This window comes from Ochotona princeps, chromosome 27 (genome assembly GCF_030435755.1).
Source record: "Ochotona princeps isolate mOchPri1 chromosome 27, mOchPri1.hap1, whole genome shotgun sequence".
Lineage (NCBI taxonomy): Eukaryota > Metazoa > Chordata > Mammalia > Lagomorpha > Ochotonidae > Ochotona > Ochotona princeps.
Window position 1 is genome coordinate 16,493,892 of NC_080858.1, and position 12,328 is coordinate 16,506,219.

Genomic DNA, 12,328 nt, shown 5'->3' on the forward strand with positions numbered 1-12,328 from the left:
ATCACTGCTGGCATTGTCTCTTCACCCATGACGTCATATGCTCCACTCCTGCCTCACTGTGCACTGTCCAGAGCCCTGTACCTGCTTGATCATGACTTCTTGGTCTCTTTTCCTGGATTCGCTGGTGGTATTTGTTCTTCCCTGTTGATGTTGCCCAAGGCTCATGTTTTCTTTCAGGCTTCAAACCTTCTTGAATTACTTTGTCTACTCTCATGATTTAAGAATCATTGGCCTGTTCCTAGGTCTTCAAAATAAATACCGTTAGCCTCCATCTGCCATCTTCAGATTTATATAGCCAGCTACCTATTTAATATCTAGGCCAGAAAGTTAGCAGTACCTACATTGATATAATCATCTCTACCACCTGCCAATTCTTTATCCTCTTTCCTGTTCTGAACCTTCTCATCATCCATACATTCATCTTTATCAGAAGCTAAGCAATTTTTATTCGAAAAGCAGATTTACAGAGAGAGAGCACAAGAAAGAGAGAGAGAGAGAGAGAGAGAGAGAGAGAGAGAGAGAGAATGAATATGAATCTTCCATCTGCTGGTTCACTTCTCAAGTGACTACAATGGCCAGAGCTGAGCCGATCTGAAGTCAGAAGCCAGGAGCCTCCACTTGGTGTCCCAAGTGGGTACAGAAGCCCAAGGACTTGAGCCATCCTTCACTGCTTTCCCAGGCTACGATCAGGGAGCTGGACAGAAAGTGGAGCCACCAGGACTAGACTGGGTCTCCTATGGGATGCTAGTGCTGGCAGATGAAGGCTGTTAAGCCTCTGCACTGGCCTCAGAAGTCTAAGAGCCTTTTAAACTGCTTGTATGTTGCCCTTTATGCAAATGCTTATATAGTCTCTTTTTTTTTGAAAAATTGCTTACTATTGTCCTAATTTTGAGCTTTATTATCTCTCCTTTTCATTACTGAAATGCTCTCTTGATCTCTGTATCTTCTCTGTATTCAGTTTTTTTTTTTTTCTCTACAGAGACATCCAGGGTCACCTGCTAAAAAGCTGCAGTTAGGGTCTGGATCAAGGAGACAGAAACCATGTGAAGCTGGAATAAATTTAATATGATAACCTGTGCTTACAAAACATTAAACCAGCCATAGGAATATAGGTCAGAAAAGGCTGCTGAAGGCTCTGAAGTGTGCCTGTAGCTCCACAATGTGATAGTGACTGGGGACAAGAAGACATGGCTATTGGGCCCGGCGGCGTGGCCTGGTGGCTGAGGTCCTCGCCTTGAGCGCCCGGGATCCCATATGGGCGCCGGTTCTAATCCCGGCAGCTCCACTTCCCATCCAGCTCCCTGCTTGTGGCCTGGGAAGGCAGTCAAGGATGGCCCAATGCATTGGGACACTGCACCCGCTTGGGAGACCTGGAGGAGGTTCCAGGTTCCTGGCTTCGGATCGACACAGCACCGGCCCGTTGCGGCTCACTTGGGGAGTGAATCATCGGACGGAGGATCTTCCTCTCTGTCTCTCCTCCTCTCTGTATTTCTGACTTTGTAATAAAATAAATAAATTTTTTTTTTAAAAGACATGGCTATTGTCCAGAATAGGAACTTTAGAAAACCACTGGGTGTTCTCCATTACCCAAAGTACCAAGTAAGTGCAGCACATACAGTGGAAGGAGAAAACCTAATGTTGTTGACATACCTGCCTGCCACTGTAGGAGGAATGATGGTGGATTTTGATTTTATTCCACCTTCTGAATCTGACAGAAGTCCAGACTGGTGCACTTGACAGTATGCCCTCATAGGTTTACGTGTCGTATTTCCTGGGCTTGGACGTCCTCCCAACCCCCTACCCATGGCCTTCTTGGCAAATTTCTGTTTATTCACAAGACTCCAAAGCCAAGTCTCGTTCTTTTGTGAGGTTTCCTTGGTTATCCGCAGTAGATATGACCTGGCACCAACCTCTTTATTTAGTAGATATAAGATTCAGTTATTTACCTGTGCCTTGTGCAATGCTGTAGGCTCTTTAATTCTTTCTTCTTTCCCTTGATCTCCCTAATTTCCTGCCTAGTGTTTGGTTTGTAACAGATGCCCAATCAATGTGGAATGAAGGGAGAGATGGAAGTTTCCAGAAGATGCTATGTTGTATGGTCATGGCATTGGTGTAGTTGCTTATAAGAGCTGTGCTAGAGATATATTTGCTCAATTCTACCTTATGGAAAACAGTGTTCCATAGGTAGGTTCCAGCAACCTTCCTATCCACAGACTGTGTTCCTTGTCATATTTAAAGATTCTTCAGCAGCTGCCTGTATTTCTATATCCCAGCGAGAATTATGAATTTGGATGTTGTGTTGCACCCTGGCTGGACACTATTCAGCTTTAAAAAAAAATACACCCCTGGAATTCTTGATTGCTTTGTTAAACCCAGATTGTTAAAGAAGGGAATAGTAATAGGCTGGGGATGGGCAAGGAAAAGCTGGCCATCTTTCTGAGCAAAGAATGAGGAGGAGTGAATTGGTTTCCTAGGAGATAAGGCTCTTCTTTATTTAAAGTTTCCCCACAGAAAGGTTTCTGCACTGGTGTTTGCTTCTTAGTCATAAGGCATGCAACGTCAAAGATGCAGCCCTGGCTTGCTTTCTGTCAGCAGCCAGGCTAATGGTCTCATCTTTGGTGCTTTCTCTGGTCACTGTTGATGCTTGTGGCAATAGCCACGCTGCTTATTTAATCACTTGAGCACTAGGACAGGAGGTATTAAACCCAAATTCAGTGGTTTAATGTAAACTCGTCATTTCCCTCTCCTGAGATTTCTGAAATTTTTGCCCCTAACACTGTCTTTGGAGGCACTTTCTCACCCTGGACTTTCTCAGATTTAGGAAGGGCACATGCCATCATGGCAGTGTCATTGACATCTTTCTTCTGAGGGATATCTTGGCTTCAGAATAATTAGAAGTAGCCTCCAATTAGATCTTCCAATATGCATAAGAAGTCAGAGGGAGGTGCATCTTCTAGATATCCCAGTCACTTGGAAGTAATTCTCTTAGTCTAGAATAAAGCCACACAGGAGTTAGAGGTTGCCACAGCCCCAGAGGTTATCCACAGTAGGTTTCCCCCATGTGGTTATATTACTCTTCCTCAAGGCCAAAAGTCTGCTTTAATAGCCCTAAAATATTATACCTAACATAAATAAATTTCTGATTTTCTGTCCAGCTCATATCTGTTTTGTAAGGACTAGATATCTCTTTGAGTTGCCAGGTGCCACCCCAAGCCTCATAATTCACATTTGTTCTATGAGTACCTGAACTGGTAGCAATGGATGCAACCAAGGTTTGATTGTAATTCACCCTGAGATAATCTTCTTCTCGCTGGAAGCTTCAGTTGCAACTGAAGAAATTCTAGTTTCTATCTAAGCTTACACTGTGAAGGGAGAAGATGTGTAATCAAGGACCGATTATAGGCAGGTGTTTGATGCAGTAATTAAGCTACTCCTTGGGGTGCTCACATCTCGTTATGAAGTGTTGGGTTTGAATCCCACCTTTGCCTTCAGTTCTAGCTTCCTTCTAGTGGGTGCCATGGGAAGCAGCACCATTCAAGAAACTGGTTCCCTGCCTCCCATATGGGAAATTTGGATTGAATTCCAGGTTCCTGGCTTCAGCTTGGAATAGCCCCGGCTGTTGAAGGCACTTGAGGTGTGAATCACTTGAGAGTGGACGATCTCAGTCTGTTTGCCTCTGTTTCTTGTAAGCAATTAAAGAAGAAAACAATATTACGCAGTATCCATGCCAGTGGGATAAGAAAGAGTGAGACAGAGATATGTAGGCAGTTAAAAATGTGGCCTGTCTCTGTCATTGACTTTTCATGGCTCTTTTTACGTTAAGCCAGGTTAGCTTGAATTTTGTCTTTTATGCCTGAGAAAAATTTGAGAACGCCATGAACAAAGGAAAGAGGTGATCAAGAATTTTATAACTTGTCTTCTGTGTCAGGGCATTGAGGTAAAGAAGGTAGTTGAGGAGAGTGTCAGAAAAGAATGATGTGACTGTCAAGTCTGGGATTCAAAGAAGCCAACAACCGTGATGGTGTGCCACACATACGTAAAGACATAGATGTACACATTCATGCAAACATACAGGGGCATACATGCAAACACAACTGCAGACATTCAGAGGCCCAGGCAATCACACAGACATACACATACCCACATGAAGACACAAGTACATGGACACACATAGTACATACCCAAACATGCACACAGACACAGATACTTATGAAGACATACAGGCATACAAGACACCTGCATAAATACATACATGTAGACACATGGAGAAATAGTCATAGACACACATGTAGATGCACAAAGAAACAGATACACATAGAGACACACACAGACTCACATGGTAGAGGAAGTGCTTTGTGCAGTTTAGACAGATTCTCTGGAGAGTGAATTTGCTGTGTTGTTGCTGGTGTTTCATTGCAGTCACACTGAAAATCGTGAAGATGGAGAGGGCTCCGGTACACAAAAATATCATGGTTGGCACAGCTCTGCCTAACTTCTCACCAGAACCCCTGGTTTGGCGGACCTTGGAATAATAAAGTAGAGCTCAGTAGCATTTGCTATAACAAAAGCATGACTTGAGCAAGAACATTGCTGCTAATTCCCTTGTGTGGGCATTTGGTGAGAAGTTGCATCATGTAGTTGCCTTCCAAGTGCTGGCCTTCTTATCCAGAAGCACATGAGTCTATGTGAAGGGCCTGTCTGGGGTAGACCCGAGGCACCATACTGCATAGCGCTTGCATGGCTATTACTGCTGCCTGCAAATAGGGTGGGATTTCTGCAGGCTCCCCCAAACAAGGGGAACCATGGACTCTTCTTTTCCCTGGGGTTCCCAGGCTTTCCATTCTCCTTACCCTCACTGTCTAGCCTCAGGCACCCATTGTCTCTGCTCTTCCTCTAGTCTTCCAGTGTATCAAAGACTGCAGTGAAACTATTTTTGGTCTTCAGTGTGAAGGCTGGTTCTGAGCTGGAGCCACCAGAAGTGCATGAGCAAGTACTGCTCAGCACAGGCCATGTGCAGGGGCTTCTGTGGCTTCTGTCAGGTGTGGCTGCAGGACCATGATCCCATTCAGTCAGACCTGGTTCCTTCCATCCCCCCACCCACCCACTGTGCTCTCCATTGTTGCTTCATTCTGTCTCTCCTGCTCCAAGCTGACATCGGTCCGTAACTCACACTCTGCTTTCAACATATCCCCAGCTACTCCGATCGACTGCCTTTGCTGGGCGCCTCAGAAAGAAAGGAGGACCCTAGCTTTCTGCTTGCTCCCCTCCCTCTAACTTGGATGCTTGGTGATGCTATAGGGTTGTGCACCCCGGTATTGCTCTGGGGTTTCTGCTGGTGGCCCATCCTGGGAAAGCTTTCAAAAAGGGGAGTGAGGGACAGTAACAGTTCCTGTGCTCAGTGATGTCTCCAGGATGGGAGAGAGTATTCTGAGCTCGGCAAGTGACCAGGGAAGGACCCAAGCACCTTAGCCTCAGTTGTGTTGGGTGAGTGATGAATGCTGAGCTAGAAACACAGGAAGTACAGTCAGGATTCAGTCATTTAGTGATGCTGGGCAGTGTCTGAACATTAACTGAGAATTCAGCAGGCTGAGAATATTGGTATAATTTGCTAATACCAGAGAACAAACAGTGTAAAAGTTATGCTAATTTTAGTAATTTATGAGAGTGACTTACCCTTTATAACTAATTACTCCATGCACCATGGCTATTATACACATCATTAATAGGTGTCAGATTAGTTTTATTCCAAGTATTATTTGATCACAATGCTACATGCCAGAGATGCCTGCTCTGTCATACTGATGGCAGGGTTTTGCCCACAACTTTCTTATAATGAGGAGATGGACTATTGAAGATTCAATGAGGACAAGGAACTAAATCTACCCTTAATAGGATCATGGGCACACAGCAGAACCATGATTTATTTAACACCGATTTTTATTTGAAAATGATGTGACTGTAATTACTCAACATTTTCCTGATTTCATTGACAGGATCAGGATTGACCTCTGGTCCATTCCTATGGAGCTGCTTTGTCCATTAGCCACCCCAGACTGTTTAAATGGAGTTGATTTCACTAATTAAATCCATTCTTTGCTATCTCAAGGGCTCAATAGCTACATGGACTCATGGTTATCCACTCAAGAGTGTGCACATAGGACCTGTGCATCACCATAGAAAGTTACACAGGAGCAGAGCTGCCAGAGGGAGGGTCGTTAATGGTAGAACTTGGCCTCATGTGGGAATGTCTGTAACAAGTGGCTCCGTACAGAGACCAGGGTCATGGCAGTGACAAGAGGAGTAGAGATGTTCAAGAGGAAGCTGCATGGCATGTCAGGGAGATAAGCTGGGCTGTGGGGAGCAGACCATGCAGCGACATGGATCTCATCTTTGCTCATGGAGTGCTCTTTTCTCCTGCTTTGTTCCTGAGGGTACAGAGCAGTCACATCCACATCAGTTCACATGATCAGTCTTCATGGCCTGGTAGAGGCCTTTCCAGATGAAACCTTGTAGAGAATGAATGAATGCAATGGGTAGCCAGGTGGCAGAGTTGTCCAGTGTTGGTAACATGCACACACTCATAGTTACGCAAAGAAACCCACTCTCCTCTTTCTTGCTGATGAGAAAAACCACAGCCGGGAGGGTTTCAGCTGTTCTCTGGAGTCATGGAGCTAGCAAGTAACACAGTTGTGATTCACATTCAGGGCTTGGGACTCAAGTGTCCCATTCCCTGGCATTGCTCAGCTCTTCGGGTGCCTTTCCAACAGGAGTATTGCCATTGTGGGAAGATTCAAGAGGGGCTTTGACGCTGAAGGTTTCCCAGGAACCAGTTGATTCAGCTGTGATGGGTGTTTCAAGTGTCTGCATGATGCGTGGTTTTTATTTTTTCCATTTTGCCGAATGTGTGCTTTCAGGCTTTTACCAGTGGACTGCGTGGAGCTTGGAAGCACTAGCTCTCACACTGTGTTCCACTGGTCCCAGCAGTTCAAGGGAGGCACATGGGGGCAGGGCACAGAGGGGAAGCCACGCGTTGGAGCTCTGGGTTGCTCCAGGCTGCTAGCCTTTTAACTATTTTTAAATATTGATGTTCCTCAAAAAGTTTCCCTTGAAAAAGGATTCTTTTACTATTACAAAAGGAATCAGTGTTCTCAAAGGATTTCATAGCCGCTTGCTTCCTGTGACAAGAAAGTGGGCCAGGCTGAACTATGCCCAGGCATTATCTAGGGACAGCATTCATCCACAGGCTTCTCCTTTCTTTCTGCTCAGAAACAGCCTTAGCAGGTTCATGGGATCCTATGCTTTATGGAGCCAGGCCTCAGCCTGGACAGAAGGACGCTGCATTGGGGTGGGTGGGTTCACGGTGCTGCCACCATGCTGTCCACTTGTTTTATTCTGCCATGCTGCTATTGTCTTCCTTTTGTGTTGGCTCTGTCTTCACTCTCTGAGTTCACAGCATCTACCAGCTTCTACCTCTGTGTCTACATGGACTGCTGTGACTCAGCGATCATGGCGTCTGGCGTGGTCTTCTCTGCAAGGATTTTGCTGCCCTTCACCTGCCTGCAAGCAAGGCAAGAGGGTTCAGAAGTTTTGACAATTTCGTGAGATCAGTTCTGGAGTTCTTGATCTCTCCTTTCAATATCAGAAATCTTGACTTGGCTGAATAAGTTCACAGTTTTGCATTCTAGTTCTATCTCTGCCTGAAGTTTACTGTGTAATGAATGTTGAAGCTGCTAAGTTTTCATTGATAGGTTTGAATAAGCATGACACTGTTGTCAGTCCAGAAAAAGAAGGAAGGATGTCATGTGGAAACTGGAAAATAAAGCTAACTTGTGATTGCAGGACCTAAAAATCCTTATATATAATGAATGGGTGAGATCAACCAGTCTTACAATTTACACAGCTTGAGGAATAATGGGAAAACTGGTGCCTAGACAATATCTATGTTGGTAAGATCTTACTATACTGGTACAGAGCAAGAAGCATAATTTCAACAAGACAGAAATGCTATCATGATTTTCTTAGTTTTAAACATCTTAATCCTTGGGCCCGGCGGCGTGGCCTAGCGGCTAAAGTCCTCGCCTTGAACACACCGGGATCCCATATGGGCGCCGGTTCTAATCCCGGCAGCTCCACTTCCCATCCAGCTCCCTGCTTGTGGCCTGGGAAAGCAGCTGAGGACGGCCCAATGCATTGGGACCCTGCACCCACGTGGGAGACCTGGAAGAGGTTCCTGGTTCCCGGCTTCGGATCGGCGCACACCGGCCCGTTGCGGCTCACTTGGGGAGTGAATCATCGGATGGAAGATCTTCCTCTCTGTCTCTCCTCCTCTCTGTATATCCGGCTTTCCAATAATAATAAAATCTTTAAAAAAAAAAAAAACATCTTAATCCTCTTTCTCCCCCCACTTCTCTCTCTCACTCTCTCTCTCTCTCTCTCTCTCTCTCTCTCTCTCTCACACACACACACACACACACACACACACACACACACGATTATGCTTAGGTCCCAGCTACTTACTGAATATAGTTCCTGGCTCCTAGCTTTGTTGTGGCTACCTGGGGAGTGCAGGGTGGAGAGACAACCTTTCTCTATCTTCACATCCCTCCCTCTCTTTCTGTTTACTATGCCTTTGAGATACAGAGCAGCTGTCTCTCCTACCAGAACCAGGCACGCTGCAGCCAATGCCTGTCCCACTGCATTCACAAGATTGTGACTCTACACTCTGCAGAACCCTTTTCATCCTGCAACGTGGAGGTTCCTTGCCCATTAAACAATAGCCTGAGTCTCTGTCAGCATCTCTTACTTTCTGCATGAACTTCGCGTACTTCACATAAAAAGAATAGTACAGATTTTATCTTACTGTCTTATTTCACTTGGCATGATGTCCTCCTTCATTTGGTAGCATGTTTCAGAAGCCTTCCTCTTTAATGTGGGGCACATCTATATGCTCCATCTTGACATGGCACATGTTGATATGGCACATGTGTATATGCCATGTTTTGCTTATCCATGCATCCATTGTTGATGGACATTTGCATTTCTTCCATTATTGGCTACTGTGGATAATGCTGCTGTGAACACAAGTGCATAGAAACCTCTGTGAGAAAGACAATTTCAACTCTTTTGGGTAGGTACCCAAAAGTAAAATTGCTGGGTCATGTAATAATTCATGTTTAATATTTTGAGGAACTGCCATATTGTTTTCCATTCACAACTGCACCAACAGCACACAAAGATTCCCGTTTTTTTTTTTCTTTTTTGGATTCTCACTGACACTTATGATATCTTTTAAAATAAATAGTAGTGGCCACCCTAGTGGATATGAGGTAGCATCTCATTATGGCTTTGATGTTGACTTCCCTAATGTGATCAGTTTTGTAGAGCTTATTTTCAGATTCTTTTTTTAAAGATTTATTTATTTTTATTGAAATTCAGACTTGTAGAGAGGAGAGACAGAGGGAAAGATCTGCCATCTACTGGTTCACTCCCCAAGTGGCTGCAATGGCCAGAGCTGAGCCAATCTGAAGGCAGGAGCCAGGAGCTTCTTCCAAGTCTCCTGTGCAGGTGCAGGGTCCCAAGACTTTGTACCATCCTCTACTGCTTCTCCAAGCAATAATCAGGGAGCTGGAAGGGAAGTGGAGTAGCCAGGACACAAATTGGCACCCATATGGGATCCCGGCACATGGAAAGTGAGGAATTTAGCCACTAGGCTACTGTGCTGGGCACATTTTCAGATTCTTGCTAACCATTTGTGTATTTTCTTAAAAGAAATGTCTATTCAAGTCCTTTATTTTTTTATTATTATTTTTTAATTATATTGTTGACAATCTTTACATAGTTAATTACAGTAAAAAGGTTCAGGGGCTATAGGGAAGTGGGTAAGACTATTATGTCCATATTGTTTCCTTCTTGTATCTGAGGTAAAGGGGGATATTGAGGGAGAAGCTCCACCCAGTTTCCCACCCTCCCCAAGTCAAGTCCTTTATTTTTAAAATCAGATTTTGATTTGTTGTTACTGAGTTGAAGGAAGTTTTTCTGCATTGTGCATATTAACCCTTTATCAGATATATGATTTACAAATATTTGCAATACGTCCTTTGGTGCACAGAAGTTTTAAATTTTGCTATAGTCTGATTTGTCTGTTTGGTCTTTTGTTGTAGTATCATGATTTTTGAAGGTATAACCCAATCCATTCTAGGAAACAAAGGGACAAGCTATGGTATGTTTGTAATAATAATGAGCTTTGAACATTGATTTGGTAGTGATGTGTTGGTTTGCTAGGTTTATCTAGTTTGTTATTATTATACAGTTTCTGGGTTGGGGTAAACAACAAAGACAGTCTTTATGTTTATAGCTTTGTTCAAAGAGGTTAAGATATGGAGAGTGAATCTTGGGGAAGAGAGGTAATTGGGACTCACTGACACTCATATGGAATGCCAGCATTGCAGGCGGTAGCTTACACTGATGCAGGATGACACCAGTCCCTGTACACAGTTTATAACATATGTCCTGAAAAAATCCCCAAAGCCATGAATTGTCTGTATTGTTAAGTCATTCCAGTGACTTTCCAGATTCCCTCTCTCCTTCTCTGCCTTTCCACCTTTGTTTTTCTATCTAAAAATCTCAAAGAGAAGTCATCTCACTGAACTCTTATTTACCCCGCGTACAGGACCACCTCCTAGCTTCCTACAGAGTGACTCATCTCTGTAGGGCCACAAGGAACAAAGAAGAAAAATGTGTTGATGGGGAACATTTCTAAAGGCAAGAACCAGGAGACTTATCTCTGAAGGTAATGTCAGTCTTTTTTCCATTACTGTACCAACACACCTGAGGCCAGGTCATGCTTGAGGTTTATTTTGCTCACAGTTTTGCAGGCTGAGAAATCTAAGGTCAGACAGTCCCATCAGTTTGAGGCCAGTGATGGCCTCTTGATGGATGACAGAAAACATAGTGGGAACAAATGTGAGGAAGGTTACATGGGTGAGAGAGAGAGCCAGAGAGAGAGGGAGAGAGAGAGACACAGAGAGAGAGAGAGAGAGAGAGAGAGAGAGAGAGAGAGAGGCAGAGACAGAGAGAGAAATTCAAAGTCAGGTTTCTTTTTGTGTGACAACTCACTGTTTCCAAGTGTAACCAAAGTCCCATGAGAACCATCTTGATCCTCACAAGAGCAGTGCCCCTCATGACCTAATTACCTCCCATGAGGCTATACCATTACAAGTTTCACTGTTCAGCACTGTCACACCCAGCGGAGCACATGAACCCTTATGGGACAAGCCACAGCCCAACAATGTCAGGTAGTAAAATTGGTAGGCACCTAATAGAATCTGATCTGTATTACTGAAGGATTCTGCACAACTCTCCTGCTTCCTTTGTTCTGATTCATATTGTTGAAGTAGCTGCAAGCCTTTGGTGTATGATATGATACTAAGAAGGGTTCTTAGCTTGTAGGCATGGATTTTAATCACTGGAAAGAATGTTCCAAATTTAAATGAATATATTGAGGTTTTGTTTGATATAAAGTCTGCTGTGAATTTCTTTAGCTTGGGTGAGTTCTCCTGAGTTTTTTTCTAACCTCAGTGCTCCCAAAACACAGACATCCTAATTGATTAGCATCTTTAGTTACTATCTTCCCACATGTTACTGATGACATCAATCTGTTTCTGAGACCATGATTTTTTTAATGCTTAACGGCACACCTTAGACTTTTGGACTAAAGTTTCTATAGCTCTGTAAAAGTGAGATTTGCATAAAGCACCAAATAGAATTTGAAGGATAGAGATGCTGTGTCTCAGAATATATTAATGAGGGTTTTCCCCTGAGGGTCATGCATTGAATATGGGTGGCAGAAGAGTAGGTGGATAGTGAGCAAATACCTCCAACAATTTTGGTGATTGGATTCATTTCCCATTGTGATTTTTAATAAACTTCCAACAATGTTAGTGGTTTAAGACAAAACAACTTTATTGTCTTCAGTTAGGTTTGCTGGGTCTGAATTCAGAGTGTAGGCTGGACTGGATTTCTTTCAGGGGTGTTAAGGGAGAATCTCTTCCCTTGACTTGGTAGCTGCCTGGGGCCCACTCACATTCCTAGGTTCATCAAAGTCAGTAATTGCATCCCTTTGGCATCTGCTCACACTATCATACCCTCTCTCTCCTGCCTGCCTCTTTCACTTCTTACGCGCTGATGATTTCCTGAAGCCCAAGATAATTCAGGATAATCTCTGCATCTCAAGATCTTCAATTTAGTTATACATGTTCTGTCTCCTTTGTCATGTAAACGAACAGGTTCATTTCTCTAGAGATTGGGATGTAGACATAATAGTATAGGG